Consider the following 18,273-nt stretch of genomic DNA (forward strand, 5'->3'; position numbering starts at 1 on the left):
GAAAAATCAGTGCTTCAAAATAAGAAAATATGGAATAGAGATATAAATATATTCACAGGGAACTTGTGATAAAGAGGCTTTGAAGTTATATTTATTTTACTCTGACATTCAAAAACCACAGAATCTGCACTCTTCAAAGTGATTAAACAGATTCCAAATTGTAGTCAATTTTCCAAAGAAGTAGAGCTTCGGATGTTTCTAGCTACTATTGAACTTATAAAAAATATTCAGGGAAAGATATTTCATTTAAAATAATTTTTGTCCTAATGAATAGCTGTGTGTACTTGAGCTAGGCACTATTTTAAGCCCTTTACATTTGTTTCTTTAATCCTCATAGCAGCTCCACAGGGAGGTAGTGTATAATGATCTTGTTACAGAGGAAGAGTCTGATATACACACAAAAAATATATATCTTGTTCAAAATCCCACAATTAGTCAATTAGTTTGTGAGGTCCCGTAAATATCATACTTACTGCTTTCTGTAGATAATAGCCTAATAAGGTTAGTATTTTATTGTTATTATTATCAATATCCTAAGCAACATACCTATTTAATACTATATCATTCCTAAATACTTTTTCGTCCAATTCTGTATTTGTTTTTTACAGAAAGTTTCAACTGAATAGGCTAAGTACTATTATTTTACAGAATGAGGCAGGTAAGTACTGTGTCTCAGCCAAGAAACAGCAGAGAGAGAGCAGAAGAAGCACAGGTTTTGTGACTCCCTGGTCCAAGATGAGTTACAGATTTTCAATTACTGTGTCATTGCAATAAATCTCACACACATACATGCACACACGTTAAAGAACTATAAATGAAAATAAATTAAAATAACTCTTTAGTATGTACTATATATTGAGTATACATTTAAGTAATAATGCAATGTCGTCGTCGTCGTCGTCGGCAGCCATCCGTCTCGAGAGACGATGGTGTAGCTTCTTAAGAGTCTATCTGCACCGCCGAGAATGGCTGTGCAGTCCAACTCGGGAGTGACACGGTATCTGTCTCCTCCCGTGTTGAATCGACATCTTGCGATGACGCTGGAGTGTCCTCTCCAGTGGAGCTGAAGCTACAGAGCCTGGGCAGGGTGATATGGAGGGTCTGCTGTTGCCCATGCAGCAGACCCCCCCTCTCTTCGCAGCTGAAGGATCCAAGGGAAAGACGGAGTCGATACAGCTTGGCTTCAGGTGCGCTGCAGGAGTTGCCGGTGTTGACTACAACGTCAAACCGCCTTAGGGACTCCGGCTCCGGATTTTCTGTCGGGGTTTACTCCCTTAGCCTTTCCCCTGAAGAGGTATGCCGCAAGGCAGCGGAGGTTTTTTGGAGTCAGAGTTTTCCTTCTCTGATGTGCCCTGACTGGAAGATCGAACCAGCGACACTGAGCTCGCAGGCCGACGCTCAATCCACTGAGCCAAACCAGCCAGGGTTGATAATGCAATGTAGTTCCATGGAAAATATAGTTAAGACTAAAATTTAAGTTCTAATCTCTTCTATAAAAATTAATTCTCAGGAGTTCTGGTCAAGATGGTGTTGTAAACACGGTACTCAGAACCTCCTATATTTACCTCAAAATTACAACTAAATTACAAAGCAATCATCATTCAGAGTGCCTGAAATCCAGCTTAACAGAAGTCCTGTAACTAAGTATACAAAGAAGAAACCACATTTGGACTGGTAAGAGGGCCAAAACTCAGATGGGCTGGTCCCAAACACACAAGTGGCTGTTAAAAATATCTCATATGTGGAGATTCCCCCATGAGGAGTGAGGGGTCCTGGCCACATATCAGAACCTCCAGCTCAGTGTTCCAGTGTCAGGAAGAGAAGTCACCAGAACTTCTGGCTGTAAAAATCAGTGCAGATTGTGACTGAGTGAAATAAAGGATCCTAGAGTCTCTGGTGTTTCTCTTAAAGAGCCTACATATGGACTTACTCAGACTTACTCATTCTGAGCTCCAGCACTGGGGCAATAGCTCGAGAGGTGGCAGAAATATAAGGTGAGGAAATGAATTGTCTGGTGTCAGGGTGACAACTGGAGGGGCAGCCTTCTGTGAGACAGAAGTGCTGGCAGAGGCCATGATTTATTTTCTGGGCCTTCCACTGCAGAGCCAGCAGGCAGGCCTTATATCTGAGTCTCCATCAACCCAGCTATCACCATTCACCTAATCCTGGTGATTCCGAGACTCTGCCTGACCCAACTAGTGGGTCCACTACTCAAGCTGTTCTCAGTGACTTTTCTTTATAGATGGTCTCTATTGGCTCATGCTTAGAAATTTTCTAAAATTTCTCAAGCAAGCAGCATCTGGCCTTTTCATACTCCATATCTCATAACTCTTTGGTAAGTCACGCCAGGCCTGGAACTAGCAGCAGCTGTCCTTGGTTTGTAGCTTGGCCTCTCTCAGGTCCCTCCAAGCCCAGCACAAATAGAAGCCATATGTGGATCACTCTGAGTTCATGATAGGTGGCTTCAGGTAGGGCACAGGATATGGCTGATCTTGAACTTTCCCAAAGGCCCCAGAACCAGTGCACCAAGTATACAACTTCAGACCATGTCAAAGCACCACTGAACCACCTCCACAAGTGACAGACTCAAAGGATGGACTCGGTGGGCATGAAAACCCCACTGAAGCAAATACTGCTCTGTAGAATCTCCTATGCAGAGCAGCTTATTTCCTGTAGTTGAAACTCATACTTGCAACTGATCAGCCTGAAGTCAATCCCTCCCAGTGATGTGCCAACAGCAATCAAGGCTCAACTACAATGGAGAGTAAAAACAGCCCAAATAGGGGGTTTACCTGGAGTGCCCAGCTGGTATGCTGGGAAGGCTGCACCACTGAGCCTTGCAGGACACCTATTACATATGACCATTCTACCAATTTTGGCAGACATAGCAGCTCTACTTGATACATAGAAACAAAAATGGGGAAACAGCCAAAATAAGGGGACAAATAAATATACCCCAAATGAAAGATAGGAGAAATCTTCAGCAAAAGAACTAAATGAAATGGAGGCAAGCAACCAGATACAGAGTTCAAAACAATGCTTATAGGGATGCTCAAGGACCTTAGTGAGAACTTCAACAGCACAATAAAAGACCTGAAAACCATGAAAAAGAACCAGTCAGAAATGAAGGCTACACTAACTGAAAAGAAGAATACATTATAGGGAATCAACAGTAGAGAAGGTGAAGCAGAGAATGAAATCAGCGATTTGGAATATAAGGAAGCAGAAAATATGCGATCATAACAGAAAAAAAAGAAGGAAAAAAAGAAAAAAACAACTCCCCCCAAATGAGGATAGTTTAAGCGTCTTCTGGGAAAATTTTAAACATACCAGCATTTGCATCTTGGGGGTTCCAGAAGAAGAGAGAGAGCAAAAAAAAAAAATTGAAAATCTATTTGAAAAAGTAATGATAGGAAAATTCCTTAACCTGGTAAAAGGAATAGACATGCAATTCCAGGAAGCCCAGAGAGTTACAAAGTGAACCCAAAGAGGACCACACCAAGACACATCATAATTAAAATGCAAGAAGTTAAAGACAAAGAAAGAATCTTAAAAGTGTCAAGAGAAAAGAAGTTAGTCATTTACAAGGGAGCTCCCAGAAGATTTTCACCTGATTTCTCAACAAAAACTTTGCAGGCCAGAAGATATCGACCTGAAATATGAAAAATTATGAAAAGCAAGGACCTACAATCAAGATTATTTTAACCAGTAAAGCTATCATTTAGAAGCAAAGAACATATAAAGAGATTCCCAGACAAAAAGAGCTAAAGGAGTTCATCACCACACAACAGGTATTACAATAAATGTTAAAGTCTTCTTAAAGAAGAAAAAAAAAGTAAAAATATTAACAATAAAATGGCAATACATAATATCTATCAACAATTACTTTAAATGCAATTGGATTAAATGTTCCAATCAAAAGATGTACAGTGACATAATAGATAACAACACAAGACCTTTACATATCATGTCTATAAGAAACTCACTTTAGATGGAAGAACACACAGAGACAGAAAGTAAAGGGATGAAAAAAGACATTTAAGGAAAATGGAAACAAAATAACAACAACAAAAAACTAGGATAGGAATACTTATACCAGACAAAATAGACTTTAAAACAAAGTCCATAACAAGAAACAGAGAAGGACCAACCAACTCTATTTCTGGATATTTATTCAAAGAAAATCCAGAACACTAACTTGAAATGACATATACATTCATATGTTCATTGCATTATTATTTATAATAGCTAAAATATAGAAGAAAACTAAGTGTCTAGCTATAGATAAATGGATATAGGAGTGGTATATGTATATAATGAAATATGACTCAGCCATAAAAAAAGAATGAAATCTTGCCATCTGAAACAGCATGATAAACTTAGATGTTATTATGCTAAGTGAAATAAGTTATATAAAGAAATGCAAATTCCAAATGATTTTACTTATATATGGAATTTAAAAAAATAAACAAACAAGCAGAACAGAAACAGACTCATGGATACAAAAAATATTTTTATGGTTGCCAGATGGCAGGGGGTTAGGGGGGGTGGGTGAAAAAGGTAAAGGTATTTAGAAGTACAAACTGGTAGTTACAGAATAGTCAAAGGGATATAAAGTACAGCATAGGGAAAATAGAGTCAATAATATTAAAATAACTATATGGTGTCACATGGGCACAAGACTTATTGGCATAATTACTTTATAAGTTATATAAATGTTGGTCATTGTTTGTACATCTAAAACTAATATAATATTGTATGTAAACTGCAATTTAAAAATAAAAAATATAAAATTATAAAAATAAGTCAGATAAAGCTCTGGGATCTCAAAGTAATGGTAATATGAAACAAACAAACAAAACTAACAATAATGCTCTTTAGTTTTTTTTGTTTTTTTTTTAATGACTCATTGAATTTGCCCCAGCTCAGCCAGCTTTGGGAAATGTAATATATTGATTATTGTTGTTTAAAATGCTTATTAGATTGTTTAATAAAAGTAGGTAGATAATAATAGATATTATATTTTACTTTCCCAGGATTTGCCATTTGGTTTATATGGCAGGAAGAGATAGTTGTCTATCTAGTATTTGTCCTCTCCTGTATAAAGGGGCATTGTCACTGGGAGGTAGCTGCCAAGTCAGGGACTATAGTTTCAGCTTCCAGAGGTGGCTTGTTGTGACAATAAAGATGCTTAAGCTTTAAGATCCCTCACTGTTAAAACTCTTTCAAAGCTTTATACCTCACTTTATATCAGTAATTTGTATTTTTTAATCTTTAAATATTTTTTATCTTAAAAAGGAGTTCTAGCATTGTGTAAGCCTTACAACACACAGTATTTGGAGAGTGCAGCCTCCTTTTATATCGAGACTTGGCTACATGACACATAGCACATGACTATTTCTCATAAATTTCTTTATTTTTGAATAATTTGTTAATAAAAGTGTTTTTGCAATTCTGAGCTGGGACGTTTTTAAATTATTTATTTATTTTTATTTTTATCCTCACCCAAGGACATTTTTAAATTGCTTTTAGAGGGAGAGGATGTTGGGGGGGGGTGTTGACAGGGGAGATAGAGAGAGAGAGGAGAGGGGAGAGAAAGAGAAATGTTGATATGAGAGAGAAAAATTTATCTGTTGCTTTCTCATACATGCCCAAACCAGTATCAAATCCACAACCAGGGTATGTGCCCTGACCAGGAATCAAACCCACAACATTTTTTATTCATGGAATGACACTGCAACAAACTGAGCTACACTTACCAGAGAAAGCTGGGACTTTAAAAAAAATTACAGTTTATATTCAATATTATTTTGTATTAGTTTCATCTATATAGCATAGTGGTTAGACAACCATATACTATACGATATTCTTACAATATTACTGACTATATTCTCTATGCTGTACTTTACATATATCTGTGACTGCTTTGTTACTACTGATTTGTACTTAATCCCTTCATCTCTTTCTTTTGGCCTCCTAACTCTCTTCTCCTCTGACAACTATCAGTCTGTTCTCTGTATCTATGAGTCTGTTTCTATTTTGTTTGTTCCTTTATTTTTCTCTTTAGATTATACAAATAAGTGCATTCATATGGTATTTGTCTTTCTCTGTCTGATTTATTTCACTTAGCATAATATCCTCCAGATTCATCCATGATGTCACAAATTGTAAGATTTCATTATTTTTTATGACTGAGTAATGTTCCATTATATATATATATGTACCACCACATTTTTATTTACTTGTCTGCTGATGGATACTTGGGTTGTTTCCACAGCTTGGCTATCATAAATAATGCTATAATTAAAATAGAGGTGCATATATTTTTTTCAAATTAATGTTTAGGGTTTCTTTGGATAAATACCCAGAAGTGGAAATGCTGGGTCATAAGGCAGTTCCATTTTTAATTTTTTGAGAAATATTTATATTGTTTTTTATAGTGGATCCACCATTCTGCATTTATACCAACAATGCATGAGGGTTCCCTTTTCTCCATGTCCTGGCCAATACTTATTATTTGTTGATTTATTGATAATAGCTATTCTGGCAGGCATGAAGTGAAATCTTATTGTGGTTTTAATTTGCATTTCTCTGATTATTAGTGACATTCTGTTTTCATTTGTCTATTGACCATTTGTATGTCCTCTTTGGAGAAGTGTCTATTCATGTCCTCTGCCCCCTCTTTTGTTTTTGGTGTTTAGTTGTGTCAGTTCTTTATAAATTTTAGATATTAACCCCCTTATCAGATGTATCATTGGTGAACATCTTTTCCCATTCAGTGTTTTCGTTTCATTTTGTTGATTTTTTTCTGTGCATAAATATCTTAGTTAATGTAGTTTCATTTGTTTAATTTTATTTTGTTTCCCTGTCTGAGGAGATACACCAGAAAAAAGATTCCTAAGAGAAATGTCAGAGATTTTACTGCCTTTGGTTTTTAGTCTCACACTTAAGTCTTTTAAGAAGGTAGGTATTCCTCCATGCCATTCTCCTTTCTGCTGGAGAGATGCTGATGCATAGGATATCCATTAATCTAAATTATTCTATGGTGTGCAGAGGTTCACTAGTCCTCTGAGAGTAGGAACACCCATATTGGACTTGTATATAAATAAGAAATAAATTTCTCTTTATTAAAGCCTTTGAAATTTAGTTTACTTCTTAGAAGAGCTAGTATAACCCAAAATAATAAAGGCCACAATTTTTTGAGTTGGGTATAACATTCTCATCTAAAGTTAACTTAGATAAATTAAAATCTGTCTCCCATTATATTTGAAACAGGGTACCTTAAGTATCCAAAATTTTTGCAAAAAATAATGCTCTTTCTTAATCACGAGTTGATGGGTTTCATGATACAACTGAAGAACCCAGAGATAGCCTTTTTTTTTTTCATACAGCACTCATGTTCTCCCTTTTTAAAAATGCAATCATATTGTAGATACTGATATTAATCCTTAAGCCAGTATTTTTACTTAACCACACATTGTACTAAAAATACACATTGTAGAATTTTTTCCATGTCAACAAACACAGATCAGTAGAAACTGGTTCTCAAAGAGGTCATTTTGCTTCATAACAGGAGTGTGTTGAAAATTTGTGGGGACTTTTTGTTTGGAGGGGCTCCTGTAATTTAGTGGGTAGAGACATAGGGAGGCTGGGTGCTCTATATTGTGAATCAATCCCTCACTTTGTTCCTTTCCCTTTTCATAATATGGATGGTATGAAAGAATTACTACTGCTTATAGTAAGGCAATTAGATACTTTTTAGTATTAGGAAAGTAAGATCTATTAAGAACAACAAAGACATGATAAAATACTGCAGTAAAAATAACTTTTAATATGTTGTGTATTATAAAGCAAGGACAAAGTATTTGAGAATGACAGACTTGGACTTGTACATTGGTTTTATCTCTTACAACCTGGGCATCTTTAGATAAAGTTCTTAATATTTATACCACATCTGTAGAATAATGCCCCGTTAGCCTTTCTCTTTGTTGTGGCTCTTGTTTTTGGTGTTGATGGTGGTAGTAGTGGTGTGTGTGTGTGTGTGTGTGTGTGTGTGAGAGAGAGAGAGAGACAGAGAGAGAGAGACAGAGAGATAATGATATATCCTGTGTTAACACCGTGTCTAGAATATAGTAACCTCTAATTCTACTCAGTTATTATGCCACATAAAAATAAAAGAAATTAAATAAAAATTATTGAATTGACTTTTCTCATCAGTTTGAAAATGTGACTGTTAGTGTTTTGGGGGACAGGTGACACATGAAAGGACAACCTGGTATACACTGGAAGTGTTTGAAGAAAATATTCCCATTTGAATACCCAAATAGCAACAGTTATAATAAAAAATACATAGAACTCATATAAGGTTACAGAGGAGGAGTCAACTAATTGTGCCTTGTGAAGTATAAGGAAGAGACTGCATGGCACTAACTCAATGGGAAATAATGGCAAAGGCATGCCATTCAGATGGAAAAACATGTATGCCATTGAGGTGTGCATGTGCCCAATGAGGCAAAAGATTTTAAAAAATCCATGAGACCAAAGTAATTAAGTTCAATACTATGAAAATTTCTCTGGTAGTAACGTGGAAACTGTAGTCCAGGTAAGTGAGAGTTTCTGAGCAGGACCAAAGACACTGGACTTGGAGAAAATCTGGGCCCAACTGTGCTCACGATTCCCTCCGCCTAGAAAGACTTTCCTCTTTCCCCCTCAATGAAGCTCATACTCTTTCTCTAAGTATTGCTCAAAGACTACCTGCTTTAGGAAGGTTTCCTTGACCACACAGACTGAGCTAGGTAACCCTCATCTGGGCACTACTGCTCCTGGGCTGCCTCTGTCATAGCTTCTCCCACCACACTGAAAATGTTAGCTTACCTGAGTTCATTTTCTCACATAAGCATCAAGTATGGTGTCTGACAGTGGAGGTAAAGACTGAGTCAGATAGGAATCTCAGGAAGAAATGAAACTGGACTAAAAAATGAAAAAGCAAAAGACTGAGAATTCAGGGCAATGGGAGTAGGGATCCATGTGTTTGGACACAGCACAAAGAAAATATGGAGCTGAAAAGCATGGGGTGAGTGCAGCAAGTTTTTGAGTTTAGTTTAATCATAGGTGAGTGAGTGTGATGAACTGGAATGTCATTTTAAGAGATATATTAAAGTCTTATACTTTTAATTCTACATAAGTTATTTAGATATTTATTCTCAAAGGAATAGGCAACTTAAAAGTGTATTTTTAAGAATGTAAATGACATAGAGCTGTGCTTCTAAAAATTACTCTGGCAGTGATGGTTAGCGAGGGTTGTAAAGTGGATTTCTTATAGTAGGGAATCCAGCTGGGAAACTCTTGCATCAGCAATGTGGAAAATTAATACTTCTAAACCAAGACATTAAGAGAACTTTTATTATTTTTTGAGGATGGAAGAGGAGGTTCTTATACTTACTGTGAAATTTACCAAATCTGTGTTAGTACAAATAAATGACATATATACAAGAATGGATGAGGATAAAATTGCATCTGAGAGATAAAGTCTATTGAGTGAACTCAGAATTGTGTGGCCTGCAAGAAAGGCAAACAAAATTTACTTTTATCAAATAGAGTGCTAACAGTATGTACCCACGGCTTTATATTGATAGAGTGGAAAGACTGCCCTCTGGAATGCAGGTAAAGTTATGAAGCTGCACTATGTTAAAACAAAAAGTATAGAATTCTCTGCTCACAATATAACTATAGGAAAAGGTAAAGGAATCTCTTCCACCAAGGTTAATGAAAGTTGAACAGTTTTAAATGCTCATTTAGGTTGTCAGAAAGCCCACAATAGGTAATGGCAAATTGAGGTGGCAATTATTCTGATCTGACATTTTGAGGATATAATTCAGAAATAAGGCACAAGCCAAGGGTGTGTTACTTCAAGATAACACACTTCTTGGAAAATACTTTGAGGCATAAGGGGTGACTTACAGCCTCTAATAATCTGGGAACTGCGTTATCTGTCTGTAGCACAACTCTCTGGGTGTATTAATGCCATATACATAGTGTTAGATGCACTAGTGTATGGACTGATCGTACCATGTAAAACATGTTTAAAACATCTTTGTTCCTGCAGGGTGGCAATGGCTTCTGATTCAGAAGCATCAGCTTTGTCATTATCAACTATAGGTGAGTGGACCATGACTTCACTACTGTGAGCCTTTTATCAGAAATATATGTGCAGGGAGCTGGAGACCACCCTCTTAAAACAATCCTGATTCTGTTTATTTCAGTTGAGCCATTATAATGATTCCTTCCATTGAAACATCTGTATTTATGTAAATGAATGGAGTAAGGCAGTTTAAAGCTACACTTTTAATATACAGCTTTTTTTCTCTTCTATATAATTTTGTCTGGTTTTCAGAATGTGGCTACTAGTTACTGGGTTTGCATTTGATTGAAAGAAAGTGATTTCTAGTCCAGCCACAATTAAACACCCTAGCACTTCATCCTGGAAGATGTTTTGGTAGTTAAAGAGAACACATTGGAGGAAGAATCATTTTAAGCTGGCTCTTTCTCTCTCCTAGTGAGTACCACAGGGAGACACATCAGGCGAAAAGAAAGACTCATCTTTAATCTGTGCTGCTAAGGGAAATCAAAGGGAGTGAGTTAAAACCAAGAGTATCTTCTTATGCTCATTGGAGAGCATTTCTTTCTGCTCCATTTGATATAACAAATAAGATCATCAAAGTAAGTCAAGCACAGGTTCAGAATCCACTGCTCCTTGACCTTGGCTTTCTCCCTGCTTCAATAGCCACCTCTGGAATTTCTTGTGATGTCAAATCACAAAGGTACATGAAGTGCTCCTACCCCAGGAACAGCAAGGATATTTTATTTTTAGATTCCTTTTCTGTGACTCTAGTAAGATAAAATGAAATTCTTTTATGGCTCTATTTAAGGGTTTTTGATAAATCTGTTGCATTTCAAAGCATGAAAGAGGTGATATAACAAAAAATTTCTGTCCTGACTGCTTCCAGCCATGGGGCTTTCTTAAGAATATCTGCAGGGCCCCAGTGACAAGGTGCCAGCTTGTGTTCACTGCTGGAAGCTGTAGGAAATATCACCCCACCCAGCAGACATCTATCTCCAGATGTATTACATAACACATTCCACACAACAGGCATTTTTCTATATGAAATTATATATATTATAATTTGGGGTCTTATAGAATTGAAGAAGAGTTTTTAATACTTGTTCTTCACATACTCCCTAAAATTAATGTTTTTCACTGAACTCACTGATAAAACTGCTTCAATTAAAAATTAAAGTTAGAAATGGTGATAATTATCAAAATTATCATCACTATTACTAGTAATGCCAACAAATGGTCCATATAATAATGAAAACACTTTTTTATCTAAATTCTCTCATTCTTTGTTTTTTTATACCATGTAAATTTTTAACCATCTGGAAAAAGTCTCCCCTATATGCTTAGGTTTTCAATCAGACTGGCTAGAATTGTATATTTAAAATAAGAGGTATAGATTGTGAGATAAAAAGTATAATAAAAACAAAATGGATTTAATTACATATTTATTTACTCAATACATTTTAATTACGTGCACTCTTCTAGGCACTGTGAGTGCAGTGATAATATTTCAAATGAATTATTTAGATTTTTATAAAAATCTTTTGAATAAATGACTTTAAATATTTAGACAGTTAAATATTAAACAGCATATTTCAAAGATACAACATATCTTTTTTCAGCTTTATTGAGATATAATTGACAGATAATATTGCAATATATTTAAAGTGTACAATGTGATGATTTGATATATATTCACATTGTGAAAGGACTCCCACAATCAAGTTGATTAACACATCCATCAACTCACATAATTGCCTTGCAATATATCTTTACCAGGCTTTGGGTTAGACTATTCATGCTTAGCATATACCTCTGCATTCCACAAACAGAATCCAATAGGAAGGATAAAGCAGTCTAGCAATACTTATAATATAAAGGAAAACATGTTTTAGAATGAAAGTAACAATTGAGTGCTAAGGGATTAGAGAGAGGTCCTATCAGGGTAAAGAATGTGACACAGAAAGGCTTTGGACAATACAGGCAGAAGGTAGAACATTAGCAAAAGCTCAGAATGAGGAAAACCATGAAACAAATCTCTTTTGTTTGTTTTTGAAGGAATAGTCTGCTTTGTCTGATGTTTGACATATGTAAGGATAAAAGAAAATCCACTTAACAAGGTTAGAGAGGGTCCCATTATGAAATGAGACAAGGCCAGTTAATTAGTGTATGTTATGCTGTTGGCAAATGAACAGTAAGAAACTGAGAAAAAATGGTATCTTGATGGAAATGGTGTTTAAAATAAATAAGTATTTTAGCAGATTATAATATTGGGGCAAAAATAAAATGAAGGCAGAGAAACTACATGGGAAGTTCTTGTAATTATAATCCAAAAGCATGTCAGGGAAGTTGACACATTAGATTTTAGCAGGTCAGTAGTGCAACATGCCAATCCAGTCAAATCACAAGCAGCCACATCACAATGGCTCCCTTTCCAAGGCTGTACATCACTCCTACAGGGAGAAAAGGCAAAAAAAAGAAAAAGGAAAAAAAAAAAGTGACTACATTCAATGACAAAAAGAATATGTAAGAGTGATGTATGGGTTGTAAAAGGATATGAAAGAAGCAACAAGTTAGTGGCAGAGTAGGAGAGTTTATCTTGCACTGCCATCCAGAATCAAGCTGAAAATAAGAATAAAGAGGGGAACATCCACAGGAAATAAACAACTGAGGACTAGCTGAGGAGGAGATAACCAAGGATGGGAAGAAACCACCTCGTGACTGGTAGAAATGGCAGGTTTGTGAAAGAGGCTGGCACTGTCTTCATTGGTGGCAGCTGAAACCAATGTCATGGGCAGCAGCTGAGGTGGCTGCATGGCTGAGAGAGCTTTCCCCAAAGACAGACCACATGGTAAAACACAAAACAAGCCTTAACAAATTCAAGAAAACTGAAATCATATCAAGCACCTTCTTGGATCACAATGCTCTAAAGCATTCAAATACATGGAAGGTGAATAATATGCTATTAAATAATAAATGGGTTAACAATAAGATCAAGGAAAAAATAAAAGTATCTGGAAACAGATGAAAATGAACACATAACAACCCAAAACCTATGCGACACAGTGAAGGCAGTCCTGAGAGTGAAGTTCATAGCAATACAGACCAACCTAAAAAAAAAAAAAAAAGAAAAGAAAAGAAAAATCTCAAATAAAAAACCTAAACCTACTCCTAAAAGAATTAGAGGAACAACAAACAAAGCCCAGATCAAGCAGAAGGAAGGAAATACTCAAGATCTGAACAGAATTAAATGACATAAAGACTAAAAAGCAATTCAAAGGATCAATGAATCTGGGAGCTAGATCTTTGAGAAGATAAACAAAATTGACAAACTGTTACCCTGACTCATCAAGAAAAAAAGGAGAGAGGACCTCCCCAAAATAAAATCAGGAATGAAAGAGGAGAGGTAACAACTGATATCACAGAAATACAAAGAACTGTAAGAAATAACTATGAACAACTATATGCCCAGAAATTGTACAACCTTGGTGAAATGAATAAATTTCTAGTAACATACAGACTTCCAAAACTGAATCAGGGAGAAGCAGAAAACCTGAATAGAAAATCTGAAAATTGAAGCAGTAATCAAAAAACACTCGGCACATAAAAGTCCTGGACAAGATTGCTTCACAGCTGAATTTTACAAAACATTCAAAAGAGAACTAACTCTATTCTTCTCAAACCATTGCAAAAAATCCAAGAAGAGCTAAGATTCCCAAACTATTATACAATGCCAGTATTATCCTAGTACTAAAACCAGGCAAAGACACAACAAAGAAAAAAATTACAGGCCAATATCACTGATGAGCATAGATGCTAAAATCTTCAAAAAGATACTAGCAAACTAGATCCAGAATATATTAAAAAGATCATGCACCATGATCAAGCGGGATTTATTCCAGGGATGCAAGAATGGCACAATATTCACAAATCAATAAATGTAATACATCACATAAAATGAAAGACAAAAAATCACATGATCATATCAATAGATGGTGAAAAAGCACTTGATAAAATTCAGTACCTTTTATTTGGCAACATATTGGGATACAAAGTACATATTCAGAAATCATTGGCACTTTTGTACACCAACAGTGAAATATCAGAAACAGAAACCAAGAAAAAAATCCCATAGAAACAACAACAACAACAATAACAACAAATAAAGCACTCAGGAATAAACTTAACCAAGGAGGTGAAAGACCTGTACTTGGAAAACTATAGAACACTGAAGAAAGAAATTAAGGAAGATACAAATAAATGGAAGCATATACCATGTTCATGGTTTAGAAGAATTAACATAATTAAAATGTCCATACTACTAGAAGCAATTTATAGATTCAACCCAATCCCTATAAAATACCAATAGCATATTTCACTGATCTAGAACAAATACTCCAGAAATTTATATGGAACCAAAAAAGACCCTGAATAGCCTCAGCAATGTTGAGAAATAATAAATTGGAGGGATTATAATACCTGATATCAAACTATACTGCAAGGCCACTGTAATAAAAACTGGCATAATAACAGACATATAGATCAATGGAACAGAATAGAGAGCCCAGAAATAAACCCATGTCTCTATGGTCAATTAATATTTGACAAAGGAGGCATGAGTATACAATGGGGAATAAAAGCAGTCTCTTCAATAAATGGTGTCGGGAGAACTGTACATGCTAAAACAGAAAAAAGAAAAAAAAAAAAGAAAACTAGATCACCAACTTACACCATACACCAGAATAAACTCAATATGAATAAGAAACTTAACTATAAGTCATTATACCATAAAAGTCCTATAGGAGAACACATGCAATAATACAGGTTGGTGCAAAAGTAATGTCTGACATAAAAAAAAAGTTTTAGATAGTATTTATTAAATTTGTGCCTCATAATTTTTTGATTTCACAGTGACTAATTTATACCTTATTTTTTCAGATTATTAAAGTATTGTTCATAATTGTCTGCAATATTTGCACCCATGTTCATCCTATCTAAAAACCACATTAGAAATGTTTTACTCTATGAGTTTCATAAAGGTGCCAATGCAAGTACAGCAGCAAAGTGTATTCAGAGCGCTTATGGGGACAATGCAGTGACTGAAAGAAGTTTCAGGAGGTGGTTTTCCCATTTCTGAAGTGGGGATTTCAGTTTGAAAAATGAGCCAAAAGAAGGTCATCCAAAAAAACTTGATTCTGAAGTGTTGGAAGCTGTTATCACAGAAAACCCCACCATTACCCTCTAGGGAACTTGCAGAACAATTTAACATAGCCCATACAACTGTGCTATGCCAACTGAAAAAGATCAGAAAGGTTTCAGTAGTTGGAAAATAGGTCGCACACAAACTGTCTCCAGAGAATCAGCAACAGTATGTTGCTTGTTGTGAATCGTTGCTTTCGTGACTTCTTCAGGCACCATTTTTAGGTAGGCTTGTTACAGGTGCTGAGAAGTGGATCCTTTACCTTAACATTAAATGCCACTGATCATGGATCAATTGAGGAGGAAAAAGAGTTAAACAACCAAGAGGAGGACTTCATCCAAAGAAGATCATGTTGAGTGTATGGTAGGATATGGAAGGAATTGTGCATTACGAACTGTTAGACAACAATCAAACAATTACTGCTAATCTTTACTGTGAACAACTTCATCATTTTGTTAGAAACAAGGTCATAGTGACTCCCAAACCAGTAGCAAAGTCATTGGTAACAAAAGGCAAATGTAATTGAAGGGTCTTAAGGGCAAATGTAATTAAAGGATCTCTGAGAAGGGAGTGGATAACATTAGCATATTCACAAGTCACAATAGGGGCATTTAGATGAACGGGTTAGATTGTACCTCCTGAGTATCCAGTCATGGAGAAACGGGGAAGGAGGAGAGGGGAGGGGAAACTAGTTGCGTTAGGGTGGGGAAGCTAAGACTATAAAACCAGGTTCCTTTGTCTACTTGGGGCGCACGTTCTCCTGGCTATGAGGGTGCGCCCGGCTCTGCAGACTCGTGAATAAAGGCCTCGCTTTACTGCTCAAGTCCTGTGTCCCGGTTTTTATTGTGAGCGTTTCTCACAATTTGGGGGCTCGTCCGGGATCCTCTGCCTGTGTGTGGGAAGGGCTCTGAGCCAAGGTGGGGAGACGCGTCCTACCCGCTTTTGGGTGGCCCGCTTGACCCAGGGCCCACCCGCCTCAGTGTCCGGAAACGACCCGAGACTTCTTGTTGGGACAGCAGTGGATCGACGCAGGGGGAAACAAAAGCAAACACCGTGGTAACCAGGCAACCTCGTGCACGGGCCAAGGTAGGAAAATTGGACTTAAGTACTGCCTTGGTGGTTGGGCATCCTCGGGAAGCTGATTGTGCGTGTGGCTGGTACGAGTTGTGTGTGTGGCTGGTACGAGTGTGGAGTGCCTCTCCGCTGGGTCCGCTGTCCCGTGAGGGAGACGGCCGGAGTGCACCTCCGCTGGGTCCGTTGTCCCATGAGGGAAACGGCCGGAGTGCATCTCCGCTGGGTCCGTCCTCCCGTGAGGGAAACGGCCGGAGTGCTCTTCCGCTGGGTCCGTTCTCCCGTTAGGGAATGGCCGGAATGCACCTCCGCTGGGTCCGTTGTCCCGTGAAGGAAACGGCCGGAGTGCACCTCCGCTGGGTCCATTCTCCTGTGAGGGAACGGCCAGAGTGCTCCTCCGCTGGGTCCGTTGTCCTGTGAGGAAATGGCCGGAGTGCACCTCCGCTGGGTCCGTTCTCCCGTGAGGGAACGGCCGGAGTGCACCTCTGCTGGGTCCATTGTCCTGTGAGGGAAGCGGCCGGAGACGAACGAAGCATCTCGGTCTGTGTGCAAGTAAGCGAGTGTGGCGTGCCCCTCTGCTGGGTCCGTTAGGTTGAGAACACAGCCGGATTCAGCCACGGGAATCAGCTGAGGATGGGAAATGGAAATTTTAGGCCTAGGGGTGGGGACCAAAAGTAAGGAAGAACAGACAATGGTAAATTATTGTTGTTTCCTTTGGCCAAAGGAGCCCATTTAGGGGAAATCTGTCTCCTAGCCCCTATTTGGGTCTGATGAATGTTGGGTTTGTCAAGCCCTGGTCTTATATGTGTGTTCAGTTTTTTTGGATTGTTTGTTTGTTTGTTTTTGGAGAAAGAAGAGAGGGGCATCGCTGTGTGGTTGCCTCTCGCTTGTGCCCCCAGTTGGGGACCTGGCGTGTGGCCTGGTCGTGTGCCCTGACTGGGAGTTGAACCGGCAACACTTGGTTCGCGGGCTGGTGCTTGGTCCACTGGGCCACAACAGCCAGGGTCAGGCATCAGCCTTTAAGGAAGAGAGGGAATATGCTCTCTGCTGATCACCACCTACCAGCAGATCCGCAGGTCTCTTCCCTGTAAAAAAGAAAAAGAGAAGGCCTGGGACCCTCTGTCCTGTCTCCCAGTGCCTTATAGCCCTGGCCAGCCGGCGGCCAACTGGGCAGAGGCACCGTGGATGGACAGTACAGACGGAAGAGGCCAGGAACACCTAGCAGATACCCCACCAGTATCCGCCCCCATGACACCTAAGGCGCTGATGGCAACTTATCTAAATTAAGAAAGGAATTGAAACAATGTAAGCAAGACCTAAAGAACTTCCCCATTCCCTCAGAGCAGCCGGTTTCCCCTTAGGGAAGTCTCCAGGGGTCCAGGACATATTAGATATGTCAAATGTTCCTTCAACAAGCACTGAAGTTAGAAACTTCAAACGCAATATGAAGCGCTTGGTAAAGGACCCCCTTGGACTGGTGGAACAACTAGACCAGTTCCCCGGACCCAGCATATACATGTGGACAGAATTAATGTCTATACTAGACATCTTCAGTGGGGAAGAGAAGGGAGTGATCAGACGGGCTGCTATGAGGATATGGGAAAGGGAACATCCCCCCCACCCCGGTCAGGAAATTGTCTCGGCCTAACAGAAGTTTCCCAGTATAGACCCTGATTGGGATAACAGGCCGGAGGCTAGGGCTCAAATGAAAGACCTTAGGAGCTTCGTCATCTGGGAAATCAAGGAGTCTGTTCCCCATGCACAGAATGTCTCCAAGGCATTCGAAATACAGCTCCATCAGATCCCTGCAGAAGCTCAGGGACAAAATGAGGAAGTATTCTGGTCTAAATCCAGAGAATGCTGTGGGACAGGGACTCTTAAAAGT

The sequence above is a fragment of the Furipterus horrens genome, unplaced genomic scaffold, assembly GCF_987537825.1.
Source record: "Furipterus horrens unplaced genomic scaffold, mFurHor1.1.pri manual_scaffold_1, whole genome shotgun sequence".
NCBI lineage: Eukaryota > Metazoa > Chordata > Mammalia > Chiroptera > Furipteridae > Furipterus > Furipterus horrens.